This window comes from Tursiops truncatus, chromosome 7 (genome assembly GCF_011762595.2).
Source record: "Tursiops truncatus isolate mTurTru1 chromosome 7, mTurTru1.mat.Y, whole genome shotgun sequence".
NCBI classification, from domain to species: Eukaryota; Metazoa; Chordata; class Mammalia; order Artiodactyla; family Delphinidae; genus Tursiops; species Tursiops truncatus.
In genome coordinates, this window is record NC_047040.1 from 27,244,211 (window position 1) to 27,259,242 (window position 15,032).

General features: G+C 37.3%; 1 protein-coding gene across 26 annotated transcripts in view; it reads right to left on the reverse strand.

Moving 5' to 3' along the window:
- The window catches only part of MAP2 (microtubule associated protein 2), a 265,271-nt gene extending 250,525 nt beyond the window's left edge, over positions 1 to 14,746 (reverse strand). For all 26 annotated transcript variants that reach the window (XM_033859830.2, XM_033859827.2, XM_073807321.1 and 23 more), the window contains exon 1: positions 14,508 to 14,746. The gene's annotated coding sequence lies outside the window, so the exon portion shown is untranslated. The remainder of the gene's footprint in view (positions 1 to 14,507) is intronic.
- Positions 14,747 to 15,032: the final 286 nt, after the last annotated feature.

Consider the following 15,032-nt stretch of genomic DNA (forward strand, 5'->3'; position numbering starts at 1 on the left):
TTTCCAGAAGAGTCAAACAAATACATTTCACTATTAATTGAACAGGACAGTCAAAATTACACCAGTTATTTAATTCCAATGTATTAAAAAGACATATTATTAAAAATAAAAGGCGGGCTTCCCTGGTGGCGCAGTGGTTGAGAGTCCGCCTGCTGATGCAGGGGACATGGGTTCGTACCCCGGTCTGGGAAGATCCCACATGTCGCGGAGCGGCTGGGCCCGTGAGCCATGGCTGCTGAGCCTGCGCGTCCGGAGCCTGTGCTCCGCAACGGGAGAGGCCACAACAGTGAAAGGCCCGGGTACAGCCAAAAATAATAATAAATAAATAAGTAATAAAATAAAATAAAAGGCAACAGTATCATTTCACATGATGAGTATTTAAAACAAAACAAAGTCAAAACTCATTCCTTATACCATGAGTCCAAGATTTCACTTTGAAGTGTGAAATGTCATGTAGCATTCTGTAGAGAAAGAACAGTATTTAAATATCTGATTTCTAATCCCTAGAATATTTCCGTGTTCATGCATTCATAAAAGAGAGAATATATTTGGGTCTTAGTAGCTTTCTACCAGGACTACTGAGGTCCTAGGGGTTGAAAAATTGTTTGAAAAGCATTTGTGGTAAAACAACCATAGCAAAAGGTTTAGCAGCAACAATCCCATTTTTTTACAATATGAGAGTAACAGATTTAATTGTTTCTCTGCAATAGCATATTCACACAAAAGTCACAGTTTATTTTTGAGAAAATGATTTCATTTGTGGAAACTGAGTAACAAGAGCAATGCAATCTGTCCTAATTGAACAGCAAACATGATTGAAATGCCACATCACCTTTACTCCTGGAAAGGAAGAACTCCTCTGGTCAAAGACTTTAATTGTAAGTGGATCTCTGATGAAAATATAGAATGTAGCTTTATTTATACCTTACCTTGTTCTAAAAAGGATTTAAAAAAATTACAAATGGAAATCTAATAAAGTAAAGCATGAAACAGTTAGCATGTGAAATGTATACTTTAGGTTCTGCCTGGTTACTTGAAGTAGGACACAACTTTATTCTGAGGTTATTAGAGGCCAAGGAAAAAATAGAACCACAATTAGTGTCCATATGATAAAACCAAGCCAGTGGTTTAAGACAAAGTCAAGTAGTTTTTAACACGCTCTGACTTGAAAGAAATCTAAAGATGCCATGCGTCTTCATAAAGGGAAATATATAACTATTGTCCTTACATAGTCTTTATGTATTTGTGACCTCTTAAAAGTATGGTTACTATAATCTTAAAGACATTTTCTAGATTCATGTTCAACCAAGACAGTATATGTCAGGTGGTGCCAAACTACAATCCACTGGTCAATGGACCTGTCATGTGTTTTCATAAATAAAGCTCTATTGGAACACTGCAATACCCATTTGTTTACATACTGTTTATGGCTGCTTTCTTGCTACAACTGCAGAGCTAAGCAATTTCAACAGAGACTATATATGGCCCACAAAACCTAAAAATTTTTCTGTCTGACCCTTTACAGAATAGCTTGCCAACCCTGACATTTGATATTATTTATAAAAACATTTTTAGAATGCAACTATTTAAAATCAGAAATAAATATTTAACAAAAATGTCTGTAATCCTTTGCAAGAAAATCTGTTTACTTAATTTTATACACTCATACCATTGATTTTCAATAATGGTTTACTAAAGTAATTTGTGTAGTCACATAGTTCATTTCCAATATGGCCTAGAAATCAGAGGAGTTGAATTGAAATTTGTCCTTATTTCTTTGCTTTGTTTTCCAAGGCCAATGTCCTCTTAAAAATACATATTTTGCATGCACATGACATAACCCCAATAGGAGAGCATGTTACTCACTGACTACAGTTCTACATGGCTTCTAACTCTTTGGGGCTATTTCAAGCCTGTGTTTCTGAACTTTTTGACACTGGCATTCCTCACCCCATCTTTATCCGTGTCACCACCTCCATTCTTTGGTATTGATATTTATTTTCTTAGCTGTTTGTGAAAATGTCTGCAACCATAGCTCCCAAACAAGTCCCTTAGTCTCTGCCTCTAAATAGGTTGGTGTCTCTATGCCACACCATATGTAGAAATTCTAGACCTGCCACTACATCCTCTCAAATTTTTCTTGATAATCTTAAAACGTCACACTCCTCACCCTCCTTTCCAAGTCAAAATCCTTCACTGACTCCAATGGCCTTATGATAAAACCAAAACCCCAAGTAAGCCCAGTATTTAAGGACCTCTACAAATCCAAGACCACCTACCCATCTTACTCTTCTCCAAAAGGAATCCCCCACTGCAGGCAATATGGTTTACCTTGCTCTTTGTCACCTCAGTGTCTTTGCTTTTGCTATTATCCTACCCGGGTGCTTTCCAAACCAAGCCACGTATGCAGCCCCACTCCACATCCTGCTTCCCACATGAAATCTTTAGCTTCTGCACATGGTGATATATTTCCCTCCTCTAAATTTGTATAGCACTTACAAGACATGCTATTCTTTACCATTTACCTTATTGTGCATTATATTCTTTTTAATATTAGCTTTATGTCTTGTGTCTCTAGTAAGTGGCAACTAGAGGAGAACAACATGCTGTATATTTTACATCCCATAGCATAAGCATGGTTGTACATATAGAAGAAAATCAATCACTTTCTTGTTTTCCTTAAAGCCTTTCATCAGTTCTTTGAAATAACAGTTTATATTTGATATTTAGTGATATCTCAATATTAAAAGGCCTACATTTAAATAAAATTCCAAGAACGCTATTTAGAGTTTAATATATATTTGAATTATTGGTTGGTTTGTTATTCATATATTTAATATTTAACTTGAGTAATTGCAAGTCTGGGAGATAGATATATCATTCTACCTAACTGTTCCACATTAAAGCAATTTACATCATATAATTAATTAATCCTAAAAACAAAACAAAGTGGAAGTCAAGAAAAGAAGCTTGAAGAAAAATCAACAGTAATTCAATTCTTCATTATAAAATAAAAATACTACTTTCTCCTAAATTACGTGACATTTTGAAAATGCCCTATAAATAATACTGCATGAAAGAATAAAAAAATTAATAGTTTTGTTTTCTATTGAGGAAATGCCTAGGAAAAAAGTAAACAGCCTTACATTATGCCAAAAGTACAATCAATCAAAAGTCTGGCAAACTGTGTTTAATGCTAAGTTCAGGAGAGCATTATACTAGGTCTACAAATATTTGAAAATTACATTTTAAGTATTTTAGCATAAGCAATATACATGAAGAGGTAAACTAAGCATTAATCTCAAAGGTGATTCAAGATCATCATGAGGGCTTCCCTGGTGGCGCAGTGGTTGAGAGTCCGCCTGCCGATGCAGGAGACACGGGTTCGTGCCCCGGTCCGGGAAGATCCCACATGCCGCGGAGCGGCTGGGCCCGTGAGCCATGGCCGCTGAGCCTGCGCGTCCAGAGCCTGTGCTCCGCAACGGGAGAGGCCACAACAGTGAGAGGCCCGCGTACCGCAAAAAAAAAAAAAAAAAAAAAAAAAAAAAAGATCATCATGAAATTGGATCAGCTCACTTACTGAATTTCAGGACATTTAGGCCATTGCCTGTAAGAAGCAAAATATGTGTAACTCCGTTATTGAATTCATTTATACATTTCAGTGCCATATCGGTTGTTGCTTGGCACCTGGCCTTGTTTATAACTAAAGCTGCTGTGGGGAAATAGCCAAAGAACACATTCATATCGACACTGGAGTGATTTTTGTGACTACTTTCCTCAAACATGGATTTATAATTTTCTGTTTAGATTTTTTTAAAAACTTAGTTTCAGGTACAAAAAAGCTGCAGGGGTTAAAATCACTTATATATGTAATTCTCCAATATCTCAAGAAAATGACACAATTTGGGTTACCCATGTTTAGAGCATTTTATATCAACAAAACTCTAATCTTATCTCTATCACTGATTTCTAATTTTCTAAATGATTTCTCTCTTGTGATTTAACGCATTAGTGATGTTAACAAATATATCTACAGAGATTTAGAAGACATAATTAATCTTTGAAGGCTCTTAAGAGATTCTCAAAAAAAATTTTGCTTCTACTACCTTAAAAATTAGAATGCACTGCCAATTAAATAAAAGTCAACCCCCTTATAATGGTCAAGAGAACCTATGTGGCCTGATATCTGCCTTCTGCCCTGATTTCCTGTCTCATCACCCTCTACCACGTTCATCAGACTCCAGGGCCACTGGCTTTGTATTTGTTTCTCAAATATTCCAGGCTTCTTCCTGCTTTAAGGCTATTGTTTTTCCTGTTCCCTCTGCTTGAAAACTTTCCCCCCAGATATTCATATGCCTGGCTACTTCGCATTACTCATGTCTCCAAGAACAGCCTATGCCATCCCAGACAAGTTCTATTGTGTTCTTGTTTTCTATTTCTTGCAGCATTTTTTTCGTGCCTGAAATTTGGTTTACATGTTAATTTCTGTCTCCCACCACTAGAATATTATCTCCATGAGGGCAGGAATTTGTGTGGTTTGTCCCAATATCCTATATATTTAAAAAAGTTCCTGCTGTATATTAGGGATCTAATAACCATTTGGTAAATAAATGATTTATGGACCATGATATAAGAAGTACTTAGGGCACACCAGCATGACATTTAAGTGGAAGAAAAACAAAAAGTATCTATTTGCCCTGTAGTATTTACGTTTAAAATGTTAAAATTTTGTGACCATGAATTTTTGTCTTTTATAAATTTTCTCCTATTTAAAAATTTAAAAATCTGTAAGACAAAAACTATGCTTCTTTTTTTTTTTAACTTTTTGTTTCATCCAAAAGAATACCTGTGCAACATTTTTTACATTTCAGAGAGTTTGGCAGTTTAAGAAAGATAATAGGGTATCACTTTTCAAGTATGGAGATTAATAATATCCCTGTTGCACACACTAACTTTTCATGAGCAAGTATACAAATATGTATTGTCTGTAAAATACCATGTATAGATTATTCATAATACATAAGTTAAAATTAAAAAATGAATGATTCCCAAGAACATCATTTACTAAAAAATATTATTATTATTTTTAACATCTTTATTGGGGTATAACTGCTTTACAATGGTGTATTAGTTTCTGCTCTATAACAAAGTGAATCAGCTGTACGTATACATATATCCCCATATCTCCTCCCTCTTGCGTCTCCCTCCCACCCTCCCTATCCCACCCCTCTAGGTGGTCACAAAGCACTGAGCTGATCTCCCTGTGCTATGCGGCTGCTTCCCACTAGCTATTTTACATTTGGTAGTGTACATATGTCCATGCCACTCTCTCACTTCGTCCCAGCTTACCCTTCCCCCTCCCCGTGTCCTCAAGTCCATTCTCTATGTCTGCGCCTTTATTCCTGTCCTGCCCCTAGGTTCTTCAGAACCATTTTTTTTTTAGATTCCATATATATGTGTTAGCATACGGTATTTGTTTTTCTCTTTATGACTTACTTCACTCTGCATGACAGACTCTAGGTCCATCCACCTCACTACAAGTAACTCAATTTTTACTCTTTATGGATCATTTAGATTTTCAGACTATCAAATTCAATAAACCACATCTAAGAAGAAAAGCATAAAATATCTTATTTTAAAAGATTTGTCTTCATAGGTATACATTCGTGATGTGCAATTAAGATGGATTTTTCCTATATTTATGGCTCAAAATAAAGATACTTCAGGAGAAGCCAATGTGTATAGCCCATCCTTTCTCAAATGTTCATGGAAAATATTTTAAGGAATAGTTCCATCTATTCAGTGATAAAACGGTAACTCCAATTCTGATTAATGACTAAATACATTCATTTAGAGAATTAGGACATACTATATGACATTCTTTAACAGAAGGATGACACTAGAATTCCTTCACTCCCTAGATAGTGGTATACAGTTTCAGTTTTCAGTGACTAGGAGTATACTTCTCTTTAAATATTTAAGCATGCTTTCTGCTTAATTTCTTTCCTCCAAGATGCTCTTCATGCCTTTCATATATTTGTCAGCTTAAGACTCGATAATGCCTAAGCAGTGTGGGTACGGTGAAGCTCTACTGAACACAGTAACCATGGAAACAACTAATTCTTATTTAATTTGCTGTCTCCTTGGATGAAGCAAAGAAACAAGAGGACTGGAACACTGGAGGCAGAGAAGCAGGAAGACATACGAGAGTAGAAAAGTTAAGAGGGAAACAGACACAGACACAGAGGCCACAGCCTTTCTAGCTCACTTCCTTTTAGCTAAAAATGTTAAAGTTGCAGAGACGCAAAAGGAAAGCTATTTTTGAGAAAATTTCATAGTGTTATAGGTCATAAAAAAGTTTCAACCTGGCTATTTTTGTTGGATTCCCCTTGAACACAGAGCCAAGTTTAAATACAAACTCAATCAATCTGGAGGCATCAGTATGGATAGTTCAAGTTCAGAGGAAAGCTCCTTGGCTTTTTAAGTACCTTGAGTCTGGGCACACAACCCCAGAGAGTTTAAAACTTCTGTCCTAAGAGATCCAAACCACAAGAATGAACCTGGAGCAGCAGCCTTGTCAGTGTTTCCTGGACCAGGTTTAGTCTCACCACGTTCACAGTGGAGCTGGCATGGAGCTGGTTGGAATGGCCTGAGTCTCTCCCTCTTTTATATTCATGTGAAAGTCACAGTTGAGTCACAAGGTGGGGCAGGTATGCTGCCAGATCACCCCACCCTTAGGTCATAGAACAAAAATATAACCAGAATTGGAAGCAGAGAGTCCGAGTGAGATGGTTCTTTACTGGCCTCCCCTTACCAGGCTGAGTTTGACCTGAATAACTAAATCTTAGGCCTGGTTCCACTACTCAGAACCTCAGGAAAGTCACTTAACCACTCCCTGTCCCAGTTTACTTATATGTACATCGGAGGTTCACACCATTTGCTCCTAACGGCCCCTCTTCCTCTCCAAACATCTAAGTCATATATAATTAGCAAGTCTTAAGAACTGATGTCCCTTCTGTCATAGGGCAGAGGCACAGAAGAATAGACTTTGTTTCCAGATGTATAAGCACACAGTCCTTCTAGGCCACCAATTATTAGCGTTACAAAAAGCTACTGTTACACAGACTATAAATATATTAGGAAGGAAAAGGAAAAGATTTCATTAATAAGTTTACTCATTTCAATATCAGTTTTTTTATGGAAAACTTTGGATTCTTATCACAAAACTTGATGGTAGTCTTTGGGAAGAGGCTGAAATAGGGCAGTGAGACTGTCCAAGATTGTACCAAGTTGTCATAATTTACAATTTTGATATGGACCACCCTCACTTAATGTGGTATTTTTCAAAATAAAACAAAAAACCCCCAAATCATGGAACTAGTGATTGGTCTGAAAGTGATAAGAACTTAAAAAATACCCCACAAAACCTCAGTTTCACCAAAGACCACTTAATGGTCTATGATAATTTTCATCTTGTAATCTATGAATGAGGCAAGCTTTAGTTTGAGGCACAATGGCCAAACCCATTAAAATAAACCCTAGATCATACTCACTTGGTTGTTTTATAAGAGGTTTAGCTTCCAATAGGATGCTCAGTGGTTTCTTAATGCTTTCTTAGCAGCAAAATTTCTAAAGTCCCATCAATCCTGGCTTCTGCTGTTTAAATGAAGATAAACTGCATTTTCCATGCAATAGCAGTGCCACCTGCACTTCTTAAAAGATAAATTTAAGGGACCAGTATTTCAATTCAGGACATTTGATCAACATGGAGATGCTCTGATTTTGAGTACTAGATTTAGCTGTATCATTTGATTTTAATAGTGGGCAGTGAGATTTGGACTATATCTCTCCAAACAGAAAAATATAGTAATTGTTTGAAATTCATCTGATTTAATTTCGTTAATGAATAATTATGTCATTGTTTTACCTATAAAATTGTATTTAATACCAAATATTCTCATATGGAGCATCAAAGTATAATTTTAAATTTTCTATAAATCAACTGATTATATAACAATTTATCTCAACTATAGAAAATGGCATAAACATAAGGCTAACTCTGTGATTATTACACACATACACACACCCCCACACACACATACACACAAATACCACCATGCTAGCCCTTTGTGAAACACAAGGTAGACAAACTTGGTGGACTAATAAGTTGTTATAGGTGTTATGACTCCATATTCTTGTCCACTGAGCAAAGAAATTGTATGCTACAGATTGCAGATTTTTGTTTGAACAATATAAGTATGTGTAGTAAATTACAGAATCAGATCTTTTCCTAGCTATATTAGATGACATTAACATAAAAAGAATGCATAGCTGAATCCTAAAAACTTTTTTTTTGCTTATTTGTTTTCAAAGTGGGCCAAAGGAATGTGGTCTCATAAACACCAGAAAAATATGCAACATATTGTTTAAAATATTGTTCTGCTCAAAAATGTATACTCTAAAGGAAAGATTAAATTACAAGTTTGAGAGGCACAATACCCAAATAAAATAATACAGTTTCAAAGCTGAGCATTATTTAATCGTGCTGCTTTCTAGCCAATAAAATTAGAAAACATTTTCTCATACCAATTTATTATATAATTTCACTGCTGTTCATTAACAACATAATACAGTATGTTGCAATTGTTACAATACAACATGGCCAACTACAAATCCATTAATACCTAAAGTAATGTTATATAAAGGGTTCATATTGGCATGATTATTCTATCTCAAACTAAAAGAGCTTGTTTGTATATTTACTTATAAGTTAGCTTTAAATATAAGAGAGCTAGATATTTAAGCAATGAAATATACTCGTGAATATTCAAGTACTGTGTTTTATGATCATTTTGAGATGGATTCAAGATGGCTAATGCTGATGCTGTACAGAGCAATGTAACTAGGAATATTTCATTTAAAATTAAATTAATGTAGTTCAACTTAGGTGAACATCAGTGTAGTTAGCTAGCATAAAACGAAGACAGTGGACTGCCTGACACATAATGACTTTACCAATCAATTCAATTTTAAAAAACAGTCAAACCATTTTATTTGATGTCAGGTGAATAAAATAACAAAATACAGTTGGCTAATCAAATTTTTCATTTTGAAAGCAATAAGTTGTAGTACAGGTGTACCATATTTTTCTTTTTTTAACTAATTTGAAGAAGGCTGGAAAGGACACAGTTGGGATAAGCAATTGTCTATAAGATAAGGGAGTCAGAGTCAACTTGGGTACAAATAATGGGAAGAAACAAGGTAGTAACTTTTCTTCCTGGTTCAGAAAGGCCTTCTAGAGGAAGGAAGCACGATCAAAGACTGGTATACAAGGAAAAGATTGTTCAATGCTAGAGAATATAAAAGTCAAGATCAAAGAAGGGGCCAAGATAGGGATGGAGCCCTGAGAAGGAGGAGAAATTGGCATAAAACTGCATGTTAAATGAGAAATATAGATATAATGGAAAATAAACTGCAAGATAAACAGCAGGCTATGTTTGCATTTTCTAATGATCAGTGATTTTTTTTTTTTTTTGCCAATACAAATTGAAAGGAAGGAGCAAAGGAAGAAAAGGAGAAAGGAAGGAAGGGAAAGATAGTGAGGGAGAAGAAAGGAAGAAAAGAAGAAAGCAAGAGGAAAGTCAAGTTGTGTGATCTTAGTTAAATTATTTTCTCTAAAAGGCCTATTAACATAACAAAAAGCAAAACATAAGAGTTGTCCCCTCTGGTGTATATTAATAAAAAACAAATTGTTTAAAACTTTCTTTAAAATCCACAATATAAATTTAACAACTGACTGAAAAAGGAAATCCTGAGCTCTGTCTTAACTTCCACAGAATTTCACTAAAATGTCTATGTAAAATGTATCACAGTTAAAAAGTATCACCACTCAAAGAGTTTACCTCTCTTGAACAGGAAAGACTAAGTTCAAAGATTACATTCACAGTGTTTCTCACAAAAAGTCAACTAATTGTGTTCATATTGTTTTAAAATTTTTAATTCACTATAGAATTTCTTCCAATAAGCATCCTATATAAATTTTACAAGAAAACACCTATGGCCTTAGTTCAAAGTAATGGCAGGGGAGGGATTCAAACAAAATATTATGTTGAGGTAGAAAAACAAAACAGATTTTTTCCCTCTTCACCCACTTAGACAAAGGCTCATCTCCAGCCTAAACGTAGCTGAGAATTTGCTTTCATTCCTCATCATCATCGTTCCTCATCTCCCTCTACCCCCACCTACTCACCCAAACTTTCTCACAGACCCTCTCCCATGATTTTGGCCCTTCGTGTGCCACTTCTTACTTTGTAGTTCTTTAACTGCTTTGGTGCCTGGAATCAATTACTGGGACTAATAATTTCTTGAGACACCAAAAGTTGCTTAGAATAATCTGAATGAGATTTTCATGTGCTGTCCAGCATTTAATGATCTGACCTTCTACAGCTGATTCAGCTGATTGGCTGAAGTATTTGAGATACTTAGTACTTCCATTGTGTGTCAGAGATGTTATATTTACAATTCCCTAGTTTATATATACAAATATTTATATAATTATATAGAGAGAATACATATATGGAAAAAGAAGGATATACAGGGTGTACATTAGGACATTTACATAACTGATACATAAAAGCTTGTCTTTGAGGTGTTGGGACATTACCCTGCCCAAGTGCAGTCCCTCGCACTTATGTATCATATCTGAAACACAATAGCTGCTCATTTAAATGTTACTTCTTAGTTATTGCCCATTACAAAAGAAACAAATCCCTCTAACTTTATTTTTAAGATTTATTTTTTTACATCTTTATTGGAGTATAATTGCTTTACATTGTTGTATAAGTTTCTTAAAGCCAGAAGCCCTGTAGTATTTTTTGTGTCTCTATACATAGTCCCCAGTACAATATTCTGCATCCAGTAGAAACTTAAGAGATACATAATAAATTAAATAAATAAATAAATCAGAATAAATACTCTCCTAAATGAAAAGTAAAGGCTAAATTTGTATTGAGAGTAACAGTATTGAAGACAAAATGCCTAGAGAAGTCTAACATTCAAATATGAGATTTAAAAGAATGGAATGAAAAGAGAGGGAAGAAAATCAGTAAAATGATCAAAATACTGCTCACATATAAGAAGGTCTAGATTGAGCAGATCAAGGCAATGGCATTAAGAAAGGCATAGGGAGAACTAAAGTAGAAAAAGAACAGACATATCTGAGAGAATCAGATAGGACTCAAAGAGCGTAACAGCATCTTTACCTGATGTTTCAGAGACATAAGAGTTTATGACTGTTCCAGAATGTTATCTTTGGATAACTTCTACTAATGCATTACTAATAACTTACCTAAATGACTATTTTTAGCATTAAGGGATATGGTATTGACTTGGGGGTGGTGTTATCATCCACTGTAACTGTTATTTCAGAGTCTTTATCTTAATCTGTCAAGAGGAAATTAAGCATTGAAAGGAATTCATTAACCAAAGTGATCAACTTGAATACTAAAATCCCCAAGTTGGTTTCATATGGTCAGTCTTATGGGGACATCAATGAATATTTTAAGTATCCACATATTGTCATGTATACATCTAAGCAAACGTTGTAACTATTTCATTTTAAAGTCCAACAGTGCAACTCCATTTTTCAAAAGCATAACAATCCAGTCTATTATCTAGTTGCTAGTAAAATTTGACAAAAAAATGGATGTCATAAGAAAACATGCAAAAATACACCAACAAGCATTTTTCTTCCTTCTCCCTTCTGATGTTTAGAAAATTTGCAAATCGATTTAAGCCCAAAGTGGTAAAGGAATGAAATTATTCCTTCGGGTATGCTGTGCCAAGTTTCATTTCTGGTTGCATACTTATGACCAAGTTCAAGATCCTTGAAAAGAAATCCATAAAAGAGAAAATATCCCTTTAACCTCAGCAGAGCAACACAGTAGAGGCTGCTATGGGAGGAGAAAGGCATCTGCCTTGAGTTGGGTGTGCTCCTGGTGTTTGGTTTCCACTGAGAGGATGCCTGCTCTCTCAATGAATCTGAAGTAGCTACTAGGATGAGGTAATGGCTGTGCTGGTTTCACTGGGTCATGCTCTCTCCGCACATTTTTTCTCCTTCTCCTCCCTGAGGAGGTGCTGTAAACAAGTCATCCTCGGAGAGTTGCTACAGAGAATTAACAAATCCTAAATTTGAAATTCCTGAGAAACTGGCTCTACTTTTGACAGTCTAGACAATAACTAGAAGCTGAAAGCAGCATTGACAGTCACAAAGAAACAGGTTACTTGATGGGGGCAAGGGAAATGAAAACAGGAGGGAAACAAAGAAAATGAAAATTCATGTATTTAAAATATTATTTTTTTTAAAAAAAAGGAAGCTCAATTTTTAAATTGCTTAGATCTCCAGATGTATGTTAAGCAAATTTCTGCTTACGGGTAAAATAAAAACAACAACAAAAAGAATTTTGGAAATTAAATAACATTATAGCATATTGTGAAATACTAAAATTAAATAAACCACGGACAGATAAACAGCATGTACCACTGATCCTAAAGGCACAATAGCTCTGATCACATGCAAATCGTGATTCCAGATGTAAACCTACGATAACCAGATGAAATTACCAGGAAAGCAATGTAAAATCACACACACAAGCATGCACAGGCGTATGGTGGTACACACCACATACATACACACGCAAATGTAACACTTTTTACTGAAAGACAAAAATGCCTTTCACCTTTCCTTAAGAAGGAAATGCTTTTGTGCATGAAGAGGGGGTGACTGAAATGCCCATGATTTTTTACAGATTCATAAAGATTTCTACCAAAATATGTAGACACCAATTGCCCAGTTAAATGGGTGTTTTGAGTCACATTCAAGTGAAAGGCTATAATCTTCCTCCTGGGCATTCTCAAGAGCTTTTATTTATTTAATCTATTTTCATTGCCAAAAAAATTATAATTGCCCACAGTGAAATGACAGGGTTACAGAGCTATGCTTTATGCTAGGCTGGTACCTGCAGCTCAAGCATGGGACATTTGCATAATGTGGCTCACATAAAAGGCTTTGTTCTCCATCGCCTCACTGAGGCTGCAAACCTCAATTTCAGTTAGCAGTCATTTCCTCTCCCAGACCGATCATTTTAAAATAAATTATATTTTTAACATTTAAGTTAGTACCTTACGGATATTCATTAATCCTTTTGCCTCACATCCAAAATTATATACCACCCAACAACATATATTTGTTTTGCACTACAAATTTCATTCACCCCATAATCCCAAACCTTCAAGGATAAATATTTAAAGATTCATCTTTAATTATCCACTCCCTTTTTCAACATTAGGTATATAGTGTATTATATATGCAAATGTGTTTATGTGTGTGTGTGTATGTGGTGTGTACCACCATACCCCTGTGCATGCTTGTGTGTGTGTGAGAGCATTTAAACAAAAACCTTCACATCGAGTCAGTTTTAAAGGGTCTATGTGCTGGAAGCATTATGCTAAGGGCTTACAGCTGATGGCACACAGCAATTGTTACAAACGGGCTTGTTGCTAATAAAGCTTTTTTTACTTTCTGACAAAACCCTGAAACCCTGATGCTAGGCAATATAACATCCATTTCCAGTTTTCAAGGATTTTTTTTCTGACCCCATCCGTTTTACTACCCCCTCCCCGCTACACACACCCAAACACACACATCCCCACTCCTGGCTCCTCTCACACACTCCTTCTTTAAATTTCCATCCTTAAACAAAAGAAGAGGCTGGGGAAGAAAGGCATCTAGCACTGCAGCCCCCAAAGCACCTTTTAAGAAGAAAAAGAAAACAGATGCACTGTATATGCTGCTTCCCACCCCCATCGTTTAAAAAGAGACTACGTGGACGCTCAAGCTCACCCAGACTCATTTTTTCGTGTCCCGCCCTCCAACAAGACCAGACATTAATTTTTCATTTTCCTAAAATTATAAATATTCATCAATCTTGCTCTTCCAAGCTGTTTCTGAGAGAATTACAGGGAAAATGATGTCAAATTGACAAGGCTTCTCTAACTTACTCATTCGTCAGTGTGCAGTTCTCTGCAGTTAGATGGACAAAAAAACCAAACAAACAAAAAACAAAAAAAACCCCAGAAAACAAAAAACCTCTATCTCGAAATTCTTTTACAAGGATATCTCTCAAGACAGATATCCTAACCCGACGTAAATTCCCGGGCGTTTCAAAGTGGTACTTACCGAGGTCACACACCCTTCTACAAATCTAGAACACAGGTAGCAGCCCTGGTCCCCTGCTGCGTAGTAGTGACACCTAGAGAGGCCGGGCCTGAAGCTTCCGCCAGCTGGAAGACTGGACATTTCGGCCAACCTGTGCCTGCTTCCAAGGCACAGAGGACGACACAACCCCTCCCCATTCCCATTCCTTTCCTGGGCTCCTTCTCCCTCTACGTGGTGGGCGAGGCAGGAGAAAGAAAAGCACCCTATACAGAGGTGGGGACGGCTCTCTTACCTGGGCGCAGAAACTGGATGCACCCGCGGTCGTCGCTGCCACCGTTCAGGGACCTGAGGACCTAACGTCCACCGGAGAAGGAGCAGAGGGGGGGATGGGGCAGGGGAAGAAGGATAAAGAAAAGAAAGAAGCGGAGGGGAAGAAAAGAAAGAGAGGAGGAGGAGGAGGATGCTGTCGCCGCGGCGCCCGAGAGCCCGCGCAGCCGGAGCGCCCGGCCCAGTCTGAGCGCCGCCCTGGCCGCCGGCTCCCCGCGCGGCCACCCCGCCCTCTTCAGGCCCCGCCTCCCGCCCCCCACAAGCCCCGCCCGATCGGCGGCCGGGTCGGCGGCGGGGGCGGGGCTGGGGCGGGCACAGCCGCAGCGTCCCGGAGGGGAGCGCGACCGCCCCGCCTTTCGCCGCTGCCAGCCAGCTGCCAGGCGGGAACCGCGAGAGTGGCAGCCTCAGCGCGCCGGCCAAACCCGGGCCACTTTGGGCCTGGGACCATGGGGCCCTCTTTAGAGAATCCCTCCACCCTCACCGCCCACCT